The sequence below is a fragment of the Cucumis sativus genome, chromosome 6 (genome assembly GCF_000004075.3).
Source record: "Cucumis sativus cultivar 9930 chromosome 6, Cucumber_9930_V3, whole genome shotgun sequence".
Classification (NCBI taxonomy): domain Eukaryota; kingdom Viridiplantae; phylum Streptophyta; class Magnoliopsida; order Cucurbitales; family Cucurbitaceae; genus Cucumis; species Cucumis sativus.
Genome location: NC_026660.2, coordinates 14,841,351 through 14,854,973, shown reverse-complemented (window position 1 = coordinate 14,854,973; position 13,623 = coordinate 14,841,351).

Sequence of the window (13,623 nt, the reverse complement as noted above, 5' to 3'; positions counted from 1 at the left end):
TTTAGTTTTTAGTTCGCAGCAAAAATGTCACTAAAACTAAAAAACATGTTGCTAGTACTTTTAGTGATGCAACGTCATTCGTCAATAGGATTGTCACTATATCTGCGTAGTTAAAAGTTTTAGCGACGCAACAATTTGCACCGTAAAAAATATACTTTTAGTGACATTTGTGCGTTACTAAAAGCTTACTTTTTTCGTATATACAGTTTGCTACAGTTTTTAGTATTTTACCTTAGCTTTGTCATTTTTTTTACTCTTTTCTACTGTGTTTACTCTTCTCATGTTAAAATATATGTTTCACACCTCGAGCACGTATTATTATAACATAAAATATAATAATTTACATTTCAAACACAAACTATTACATTGTAACCCAACTATAATAACATAAGATTATAATAATAAACTTATTGTCTCAAATGCTTCCTTAGATATAGTTATTGCCCCAAACAACCATACTTAGCCAAAGTAAATTTTAGCAATCAATTCAATGGTAATTGACATGACAAGTGGGAGGTTGGAACCTGACATCGAACCCAATTGTAAGTATTTATTTAAATACTTGGTTTTACTATAAATATTTATCTAAACACTTACAAAGTCAATTCAAACTTATTTTGTTGGTTGTTAATTGATAAATTTGTTTTCACCTATTGACTTTTAAACTTTTTGGTCAAATGACGATTTAAAACAATATTAGAGTAGGTTGGTCAATGGAGTCATGCGTTTAAGTTCCTTCATGTTTTCAGCCCAAAGTGATGGGGAGTGCTATGTGATATGTAACTATAAATTTGTCTTGGCATAATAGCTTCAACTTTTTAGTTAGTCCGTAATTTAAAAATCTTATATTAGGTTGTCGCATGCTCCTGAAAGCCATATATTGGTTCGGTTGAGAGTAGAGACTTGTTTTTTTTCTTTTTTACGTATTATTTAATTTATTTTTTTTAAAAAAAAATTATTTTAACATGTGGCGTGTTTACATGGTTTTAAACATTTTAATCCTTATACTTTAATATTATCTGCCACAACATTTAAAGAGATACACAATTGAATTATTGGTTATAAGTTGTCATCATTTTAGATTGAGAACTTGAGTAAGAGAAAGTATTGTTGATCAAATTTCGACAAAATTTGAATGATGCCAGTGCAATTGAGTTGTATTAGACAGGGTAAGATTTTAATAGTTTATTTTAATATGTTTGAAGGGATACGAGGACTGATTTAAAATATTCAAATTGCTTAAGTAAGTTTTATATCAATGTGATTGATATAAAGTATAGTGTATATTTTGATATATTATTAAATATAATTAATTAGAGATACAATCTATAATAATTTGTCCCAGAAGATATCATGGGAGAATAAATTATACTATTTGAAATACATCCTTGAATAAGATTCGAATATTAATATATATAATTGGATTCATGCGATAACCATTTTGTGATAAAAATATATTTGAATGAGATTCGAATATTAATTTTATATGAATCATGTTTGTTGAGCAAGAAATTTCGGCTAATTAAATTATGCCACATCATCACAACAAATATTCGATAATTATATTTTATTGGATTTTGATAGTTAAGTTTACTCAATCAAACTTAATTCAAGCTCAACAAGCAGATGGACCCAAGCCCAATAAAGCAAATGGGTCCAAGTCCAAGTCCAAGTCCAAACCCAATAAGGCAAATGAGTTCAAGCCTAAGCTCAACAAGCAAATTGGTCAAAGTCCAAGCCCAACAAGCAAATGGGCCAAAACCCACCTAAAGCCCACGAAATTTCTCTATAAGTAGAGACCTTTGTCATTCATTTGAGGAGGTCTCTTGTTGGATGAAGAATTGAAGCTCTGAAGTACTGAAGCTCTGAAAAATTGAAGATTCAAACTTTTATAAAGCTCTCAAGACGTGAAAGTTTTTATCAACTTCGAGATCATCATCTTCTGGAAGATTGAAGACTTGGAAGATCAGAAGATTGAAGACTTGGAAGATCAAACTTTCCTTGAATTCCAAAAGATTGAAGCTCAAATAGACTTGCAACTACAACATCCTAAAGACCGAAGATCAAGAAATTCTAAGTTTTTAACTTATATTCGAAAGAAAACATCAAAGGAGTAAATACTAGAGATTGCATTCACAATATTCATCAATATACAAATTTCAATTCCACGAAATACATTTCTTTCTAAATCTCGTGTGAACAGTCTGGCACGCCCAATGGAACAATCTCTACCTTTCATCTCTTTCTCTTTTGAAGAACATTTAAAGATATCATGACACCTCAAGGCAATATTTCCAAAGTTCCAAGTGACATCGGCAAGCAGCCCACTACTCGTGGCCGCTCAAGGGAAACTCAATCATATGAGGAAATGTCATCCTTTGAGGCCGCAAAAAACATTTGGGAACAACTGTCCAAACCACCAAAAGGTGGAATTATAATCAAAGAAAATCTTTTGATTGACGAACAAATTTCCTCCTGTGAACGCTCGAATAAGGAGATGCTTCATCCAAATATCATGTCAGTTATGGTGACTGGCGTGGATACAAATGAAGACAGAATGGCTGAGCTGGAAAAGAAGATCAACATACTCATGAAGGCTGTTGAAGAAAAGGATAATGAGATTGCATCTCTCAAGAATCACATCGAACGTCGTGATGCTGCTGAATCAAGCCATACACATACTGTCAAAAATACTGACAAAGGGAAGGCAATTATGCAGGAAAGTCATCCACAAAATTCGACTTCAATTGCATCGTTGTATGTTCATCAGTTACAGGAAATTATTGCAAACTCCATCAAAACTCAATACGGTGGACCTGCTCTAACTCTCTCTTTGTATTCCAAACCATATACGAAGAGGATCGACAATCTCAGAATGCCACATGGATACCAACCACCCAAGTTCCAACAGTTTGATGGAAAGGGTAACCCAAGACAACATGTTGCTCACTTCATTGAAACATGTGAAACTGCTGGTACGAGAGGAGATTTGTTGGTAAAACAGTTCGTTCGAACTCTAAAAGGAAATGCCTTCGACTGGTACATCGACCTGGAACATGAATCCATTGACAGTTGGGAGCAGCTTGAGGGAGACTTTCTCAATCGCTTCTACAGCACCCGACGTATCGTCAACATGATGGAGATGACAAACACCAAACAACGGAAGGGGGAGCCAGTCATCGACTACATAAACCGATGGAGAGCTCTAAGCTTGGATTGCAAAGACAAGCTCACAGAAATTTCTGCAGTTGAGATGTGCACCCAATGCATGCATTGGGAACTTCTCTATATTTTGCAGGGGATAAAACCACGCACGTTTGAAGAGTTGGCGTCTCGTGCCCATGATATGGAACTAAGTATCACACGCAGAGGAGCAAAAGATTTTTTGGTTCAAAAAATGAGGAGTGACAAGAATGAAATTGATGATACTAAAAAGATTGCAAATAGTGTCATAAACGAGTCTATGGTTGTTCATGTAACCCCTTTGAAATATTTCTTTAAAAGAAAAAAAAAACAAAAATTGAAGGAAAGCGTGATAGCGAGAAAAAGCAACGCTCAACTCTTAAAGAAAGACAGGAAAAAGTTTATCCATTTCCTGACCCTGACGTTGCAGACATGTTAGAGCAACTGCTAGATAAGCAACTTATTCAACTGCCAGAATGCAAGCGACCGGAACAAGCAGGAAAAGTAAATGATCCTAAATACTGTAAGTATCATCGAGTCATTAGTCACCCTGTTGGAAAGTGTTTTGTGTTAAAAGAGTTGATTCTAAAGTTAGCTCGTGAAAAGAAGATCGAGCTGGATATTGATGAATTAGCTTAGACGAATCATGTTGCGGTCGAGATGACTTCAAGTGTTCCACCATCAACACAAATTTATGATCAAAGGAAAAGCTTAATTCAGTTGAGACTTTTGAACCTACAGTTGTCCAATTCCAACAAAGGATCATGACGACAAGCTCCCAAAACAAAGAAGAGCATGTTGAAGATGATGACGAAGGATGGATAGTTGTGACTAATCGAAAAGAAATACAACCAAATTTCATTCAAAAGGAATCATCATTCCGCCAAAAGCATGCAAAAGAACGCATCTCCCAAAAAAAGAAGGAAAAAAAAAGAAACAAGAAGATGTGGAAGCCTAAGTCTCTGAGAGAATTCCTCCCAAGAAGATTCATTGATGTTCATCACAAGGAAGTATTAGAAGTCACTGCATGTCATGTCGTGGGTATAACAAAAGTCGACAACACTTATGCATCTTCTAAAGAAATCGACAATTCAAACGAAATTAAGCAAATAACTTCTGTCTTTGATCGTATCAAGCCTTCAACTACTCGATCTTCAGTCTTTCAAAGATTGAGTATGACCACAAAAGAAGAAGAAAACCAATGTTGAACATCTACTTCCACTCGAACTTCAGCTTTCAAAAGGCTAAGTATCTCCACATCAAAGAAAGATCAACCTTCAACATCTGTTTTTGATTGAGTAAATATGACAAACGATCAACATGAAAAAGAGATGAAAACTTTGAAGGTAAATTGACATAAACACAGAAGATTCCTTGATCGTGAAGCCAAAAATTATTATATTCACTAATTCTACAAATGAAGAAGGTGAACAATTTTTTTCATGAAAATATTTGTTAAATGTGTAAAGCTCCTTATTGCAAGAGCCTAAACTGCATGATGCTCCTAGTCCACAAGAGCTTAAAAGGTGAATGACAAAAAATAAATAATACTCAATTGAACTACGTTATGACTTGATCTCTATGTTATAAAAAGGGTACGTAGGCAACTTAAAGTTTACTTTGAGTTCAGTCGAACGAAAAAAAAAAAGGTATTATGTTTCGTCGCGATGATGTAATCTCAATAGAGAATGAAATTCATGAGGAGTTACAACAGAAAATAAATGGGGCAAAGTCAAATTAGCAAGCTCTAGCTTTTCTCTCAAGTGTTGTGGTTGAGAGTAGAGTATCTTCTTCTCTCATGTGTTGCAGCAATTGTCATCATCTGCATCTTCGACGTATTGCAGCAACTGTCATCATCATCTTCATTCTCACATATGTCGCAATCGAGAGAATCATCAACAACATACTCATCTTCAATGTGTTGCAGAAGCAGCAATGAGCACCATGATAGAGTTGCATCGTCTACCATGTACAAACCCAAGAAGTCACAGCAGCAATGGGCGCCATGATAGAGTTGCATCGTCTATCATGTACAAACCCAAGAAGTCGCAGCAGCAGTGGGCGTCATGATAGAGTTGCATCGTCTATCATGTACAAACCCAAGAAGTCGTTGCATCATCTATTATGTACAAACCCAAGAAGTCGCAGCAGCAGTGGACGTCATGATAAAGTTGCATCGTCTATCATGTACAAACCCAAGAAGTCACAGCAGCAATGGGCGCCATGATAGAGTTGCATTGTCTATCATGTACAAACCCAAGAAGTCGCAGCAGCAGTAGACGCCATGATGGAGTTGCATCGTCTATCATGTACAAACCCAAGAAGTCGCAGCAGCAGTAGACGCCATGATGGAGTTGCATCGTCTATCATGTACAAACCCAAGAAGTCGCAGCAGCAGTAGACGCCATGATGGAGTTGCATCGTCTATCATGTACAAACCCAAGAAGTCGCAGCAGCAGTAGACGCCATGATGAAGTTGCATCGTCTATATGTACAAACCCAACAAGTTGCAGCAGCAGTGGACGCCATGATGGAGTTGCATCGTCTATCATGTACAAACCCAACAAGTCACAGCAACAATGAGCGCCATGATAGAGTTGTATCATCTATCATGTACAAACCCAAGAAGTCCAGCAGCAGTGGGCGCTATGATAGAGTTGCATTGTCTATCATGTACAAACCCAAGAAGCAGAAGCCGAAGAAATAGTGGACGCCATGATAGAGTTGCATCGTCTATCATGTACAAACCCATGAATCTAAGATGCTTGCATAGAGCCTTCAAAATGACTGAAAAAAAAAAAGGTCAAAGTGAAAGTCAATTTAAAATAATAATAATAATAATAATGAAAATGAAAAAAGGAAAGAAAATACATATAACAAAAAATATAAAAAATAGTAAAGTGAAAAAAAAAAAAAAAATCTCCAACTTCTCCTTCTACTTCTCAACAAACCAACAAATCTTAGGAGTTGAGATTGAGTTAGGAGTTGGGATTGAGTCCTAATATTTTTTCTTTTATTTATATATATATATATATATATATAATAACAAATTATTTAAATAAATAAAATATTTCTTTTAAATAAAATTTTCCTAACTAAATACATAATTGAAGAAAAAAAAATTACTTTCTCCAAATAATTTTACTTTTTATTCTATTTGAAAATTTTAAACTTTATTCCAAATCATAAATTTATTTCAATTTCAAATTAAGTAAAATAAAAAGATTCAAAATTTAAATTTGGAAGCAATTCATCTTTGAGTAGAACAAGTTTTGCTAGAAATTTAAATTAAAAGATTGTGCAAAAAAAAAAAATTCAAAACTTTGGACTTAAATTGATGAGTGGGCAATAGTCCAATTTTCTCAATTTCAAGCCACAATTATCTCATTAAATACATTGGTAAAAAAAAAAAAAATCTCTTCACTATATCCCAAATGATTTATATATATAAAAGATAAAAATAAAATTTGTGAATTGAATTCAAAATTCACCAAAACTTCATATAGCATTTTAACCACATTTATGCGTAGTGTGATTAATTTGTTATATTAACTGAAATCATAGTCAATAACAAATCACTTAGTATTTTTTGTTTCAGCTTATCGTTTTCGAGACTCGTCCACCATACACGTGCACTAATCTCGAAAGAGGGCATTTGTTGAGCAAGAAATTTCGGTCAATTAAATTCTGCCACATCATCACAACAAATATTCGATAATTATATTTTATTGGATTTTGATAGTTAAGTTTACTCAATCCAACTCAATTCAAGCTCAACAAGCAGATGGACTCAAGCCCAATAAAGCAAATGAGCCTAAGTCCAAGTCAAAACCCAACAAGGCAAATGAGTCCAAGTTTAAGCTCAACAGGCAAATTGTTCTAAGTCTAAGCCCAACAAGCAAATGGGTCAAAGCCCACCTAAAGCCCACAAAATTTCTCTATAAATAGAGACATTTGTCATTCATTTGAGGAGGTCTCTTCTTGAAGGAAGAATTGAAGCTCTCTGAAGAATTGAAGATTCAAACTTCTATAAAGCTCTCAAGACGTGCAAGTTTTTATCAACTTCGAGATCATCATCTTCTGAAAGATTGAATACTTGGAAGATCAAACTTTCCTTGAATTTCAGAAGATTGAAGCTCAAATAGATTTGCAACTACAACATCCTAAAGACCGAAGATCAATAAATTCCAAGTTTTTAACTTGTATTCAAGAGAAAGCATCAAATTAGTGAATACTAGAAATTGTATTCACAATATTCATCAATATACAAATTTCAATTTCACGAAATACATTTCTTTCGAAATCTCGTGTGAACAATGTTCATATAAAATAGCAGTAGAGAGATACATTCATGTATCAAATTGAGTCGGCAAACTTCCTACTCTCATTCACCTAAGTCAAAAGACAATCCATCGTGAATAATAATTTATAATTCACTCAAGATTAAGACGAAACTACTTATGTTAACATAATCAAATAAAAACATAACTAGTTAACAAAGTTACATTTAGTGATTACTGTTTTGTGGATCTATCTTATGCAAATTCATTACATAGGGATACCCTCACTAGCTCACATGTCACATACACAAATGCATTAGATCAATAACATTTTATCAAATAGAAAGTGATACAACATATTGCATATAATTCAAGACTCGTCAAATAGCTTAAGATGTTAGTTTATTAGATTTATGTTATTTTAAGAAAAAAACTAATAACATAATTAATGATATTTTATTGAAATTACAAAAGCAACATTTTATTAATGACGATCAACATATTAAATTTACTATCTACGAGTTTTAAGACATAAAATCTAACAAGTATAGCATAAAAGAATAACCTAATTTCTTTAAAATCAAGGTAAAATTACCCTATTAGTTTATAAGTTTCAAGGAATATATACATTTAATTAGTCCACGAATTTAAAATATGCACTTTTTTGTGTGTTAAGAATAGACTCTTTCATTCTTTCATTCTGAAAATGTAAATTTTTAGTCGAGTATTAATTAATTTATTGTTTGGTTTTTAAAAAAATAATTATACCATATTAAAATTATAAAAAAATAGTATAAAAGATGATATGAGTTTTAAAAGTTATTATTATGAGCGTTTTAAATTTAATTTTAAAAATAACTATATAAAATAACATTTTAATTTTTATAAATTAAATTGTCGGTTGTATTCAGATATACCAAAATATTTGTAAATATAACCAATTTTTACTATTTACTAATAATGACAATTATATACACTAATATACTAATATAACTTGTTATTAATAAATAAAATAATGTACTCAATTTCTAATAAATTAAAAAAATCAGCAATTTTGTTGTTAAAAACAACTTATAAGTGGTAAGATTGTTTCGTACATATAAAAAAAAATGTAAAAATGTTCAAATAACTTGATAGTTCAAATTCAATCTAAAATGTAAAAATGGGATCTTGTCAATTTTATAGTTGGGTTAAATCATTTGTTTTGTTTGGTTGTGTTCGATCAACCTACATGTTTAAAATAAAAAAATAAAAACACAAGTTATAACCAACTCCCACCCCCATCTCATCGACCTATGTAAAAGAGTTGGACAATAAAACGTAGTTTTGGAATGGGAATTTACCGTTGAAGTCGTTTGAAATCAAAAGTGACGTAGTTGGGCGTCGCGTCGAGCGGTGACATCCAGTAACGGCTGGCAATACGACCCCGGGCGGGCGCACCCTGGATGGCGAGTACTTCTCTGGGTCCGGTGGGCTTAATAAAACAACTAATACAGCTTGGTCCAATTTTTTTATTTGGGCTCGTAATTGGGCCCATACTTCATAATCTTTTACGTAATTACCCCTTATCAATATTGTTTTTTTTCCCAAATAGCCCCTCTCAATATGAGAAATTGCCTCATTGACTACCACAATCGGTACTAAAATGTAACGTGATTGTTCATATTATCATAGCTTTGACATCAACAACATCTCGTGCTTATTTGCTATTGTTCATATTAATATATGTATTCTTGTCTTAATTTCTGAAGAATAATTGTGGGTGTAGTTTTTGGTTGGTTGTTCGTTGGCTTATTTCGTCTAAAAAGAACAAGTAAAACTAAACGGTTAATTTATACAACAAATGAAGGATTTATATCTCCAACTATAAAGTATCAATTACTGTTAAGTCATGTTCACTTTCGTGAACTGAAAAACTAGCGTATTTGTCAAAAATTAAATACATTTCATTTCAATTTATCACAATAATGTGAATATTTCTAAAGTAGATTAGTTGAATTCCTACAAATATTGAAAACAAACAAATTCTTAAAAACTATTTTATTTAGTTTTTATATGTTGGTTTAATTTTTAAAAAACGTGAGATAAAAAGTTAAAAAATATTAATAAATTAAACAAAAGAAACATTGGTGAAATATTAAGTTGAAAAAAGGTATACATTTAAGAAAGTTTCTATTGTTATTTTAATCTTTGGAAGTTTGAAAATGAATTAGATTGTAACGAGAAAGTGTGTATGTTTGTCCATTTTGGGTTTTTTTTTTTTTCAAATTTATTTTTAGATCATTGAAAGAGATAGGTTGGATTATAAATTAATTGGATACTAATTGTATTTGATTCATCTGACAATTATATATGAACCATTTATCTAATAAAATATTTTATTTATATAAATTAGTTGCCGATTCAAAATTTTATATTTTGATATCAATTCCAATAAAAACAAATATACATTCATACACTTTTAAGATACATAATTGTAAGAAATTGTGTATATATTTTGTTATATTACTTGGTGAATTAGGTTAACACATTGGTTCAATTACAATTAATTTACCCTACTAAATTTAACCAAACAAAATGTAAAACTCAATAATATCCGTACTCATTAATTATAGTAAGATAAAGTTTTGTTGAAAAATAAGTTTGGCCCACATAGAAATTAATAATTTTAAATTTCAACTATAAAAAAGCTTCAACCATTGGTTTTCTCTTACCAAAAACATGAATTTCATATATAGGTTCTAATAATCAATTAAATACATGAGATGATAATTGAGAGATAACTTGTTTAGATTCTTAAAATTGCAACACTTACTTAAGACTACAATTATAGAAGTTTAAATGTCCTGAAAAAAAATGTAATAATCGACAAAATACTCATAGTTCATACAAAAAATTATCAAGTATAATAAATTTTATGTTTTAGTGATTTTGTTATTTGTGCGGTAAATAGTTCATCAGTTCTTTATATTTTTTAAAAAATCCACTAAAATTTGTGAAACTATGAAAGTAGGCTTCAAATTGTTGGTTTCAATTCATTTATTTACGTAATCTTGAGTTATATTTATTTATGCATTACATTTAATCTTCTTCCTATTATTTCTTTACTAATCTTTATATTTTAGGTATTTCAATATTTTCATCATATCATTAGTCTCTATCTACGATTTAACATTTAAATTGAAAATAAAATTAAAAGCTTTAAATGAATGAAAGTTTTTTCTTATATCATAAATATGAAATACGATGATATATATGGACCTTCGATCTTAAGAAAATGAGTTATAGGTTGATTGTTATTGAACTATGCTCGTATTTAGTACAAAACGAATAAAATTGAAATGGTATAATATTATAAAAGTATTGGAGACAGTATTACAAAAAATATATATATATACACACACATATAAAGTAGTATAATATATATAAGAAAATTAGGGAACGTTTGGGGGCAATAACTATGTAAAAATGTAATAATCTCATTTGGTAATAGCAAATGCTATTTTGTACTGCCCAATAAGTTTCCGTAAATAATATTTCAGAACCTTTAATTTGGTTTGCTAGAGTATTTATTATACTTGCTACACTTTTTATTATTTACTATAATATTTACGGTTTCATTTTCAACTAAAATAATTTACACCTTGAACACATGTTACAATGCAAACTAAAATAATCTACATCCGAAACAAAAATATTATAATCTAGCTATAATAAAACTCCGTATTCTAAACCGTTCACTTATAATTTTTAGTATGTGATATATGAACGTAAGGACTAAAACTAACGATATATATTAAAGGTAAATGTATTTTCATAGATAATCCCTATTTTGGATACTTCTGAATATACAACGACTTGCTAAACTTAGCCCCTCTCCATTTACATATGGCAATTTGATCTTAAATGGTTGATTAATAATGTGTATAATAAAAATTAAATTTATCAAAAATAGAAAATGATAAAAATATTTACCATTCACATTAAAACAATACAATATTTTTTCAAATAAATAATATAAAATAACTAATGAGCATAATAGCAGAATACAATTATGGTATTTAAAATATTCATTTCAAGTTTTGAACTTTCCAAAATGTTTTTTTTAATTAACTAAAATAATTGAAATGTTACACAAATAACATACCAAAATCATTTCGAAAAATTTGTAAAAAACATAACATAATATTTATTTACTTATCTTAGTACGAATGAGGTGTAAGAAGTTAAACCACAGATCTTTTGAGTGTACAATAATTTTAGTTTTCATAAACTATCATTGACAAAGTGACAATGTTTATAGATTTTTTTTAAAAAAAATTGGTTAAATTTATAAATTTTTAATTGACAACAAAAAAAAATACCTACAATAAATATTCAAACAAAATTTAGATCAAATTATAATATATTGATAAATCAAGATTATTAGCAACACTTTTACCTAAAAATTATATATGAAATTGGAGTAAATATAATTTTCTGTCTCTACAAAATCGTAGATAATTTAATGTAAATTTGTGCATTGTAATTAATTGTTAATCTTTTAGTCCACTTAATATGAAGTAATATAATTAGGGGTATTGAAGAAAAATAGGAAAGAAAATAAGAGAAAAACATATCAATATTATGTCATATACTGTCTTTCCTACAAAAAAAAAAGGGGGAAAGAATTTTCTTCCTCCACTATCACAAGTAATTGGGTTCTTAAAAATCTTGATGAATGGTGTACTTCTACTTTAAAAATAGCAAATATACTTTATGAATTATACCAACCCTAATTTCCAAAATTCATTCGTTGTTGATCATTATTTTGTAAACCAAAACGGAGATATTAGAACATCGTTGTAGATTTGGTTAAAATGACATGTAACGATAATAGTTAACCAACTCCTCTCTTTCGGATAGATTTATTTGACACTTTCAAATATTTTGGTTTATACTCCATCAAAGTGGATATATATAAATGATTTCGTAAATCTAAAACTTGTGTACATACTTTTGTAGTTTTAACTCCGGTGAAGTGGTTTGGAAACTGAAAGTGTGTCATCTAAAATTAAACATTTCATATGGTGAGCCTTAATGATATTATCTCTACAAATTTGAATCTTATAAAGAGTATGATAACTAAATATATATACCTCTCTAGTGCTAATTTGTTTGTGGTTTTAAAGTTGAATGTACTAATCATATTTTATTCACACATGCTCTCGAGCTTGTTCTATAAGGAGAGACCTTTGTTTTCTTACTTCACCTTTAAAATTAATTTAGTAATATATAGCTTCATTGATCGTTCGATCACCTTGGAATAGAATCGTAAAGATGATCATAATAGGATTTTAGTTAGGAGCAAACAAATTGTTTGAAATGTAAAACAAAGGAAATGAAAGGAAGATGTGTGTATGTAGTTATTAACTTTTAATCTATTTTTACTCTTATATCATTTAAAATTACAACTGAAAAATATTTGACTTCAATTTATCTTTTTAATTGCTTTTAAATTTGATGTCAAATGCATATACCATTTAAATTTATAAGTTAAAAGCATATCCATTAAAAGTGTATATTGTACAAGTTCTTTAGGTAGTATGATTTAACAAATACAAGGTATGTTGTCATAAACTTTAACTTTTTAAAAAAATTAATAATCCCCAACTACTTTTACCTTTTATTTTAAAATATCATTATATGCCATAAATGTGGTTACTATTTAGTTTTAATAACAATATTTAACTTTTTAAAAGTTTCATTAATACTCTTAATCCCTAAAAAAAATTGAACCCATCAACATTTTTTTCTATGTATACCTATAGTGTTGTTTGTCTTCTTCAATTCTTCGCTAATTTTGCTACAAAAACTAAATCCATCCCGATATAAAAATTTGAAATCTTCAAAATAATTTATTAATGGCTAAATACAAAGAATGTCATATCTTATCACAATTCGAGATGACTCTTTTTAACTAATCGCAATACATTGAATTGCAAACAATATCTAATCAACAAGTCTTCCTGATATGATTCTTATTCGTAGTGCATGTCTATCTTTTTGTATATTAAACTAAAAACAATCTATTTACTTATGCTCATTATTAACATACAATGTAACCCTCGACAGAACATCAAAACCCTAATGTTTCTTGGTAATTCCATTGTCATCCTTC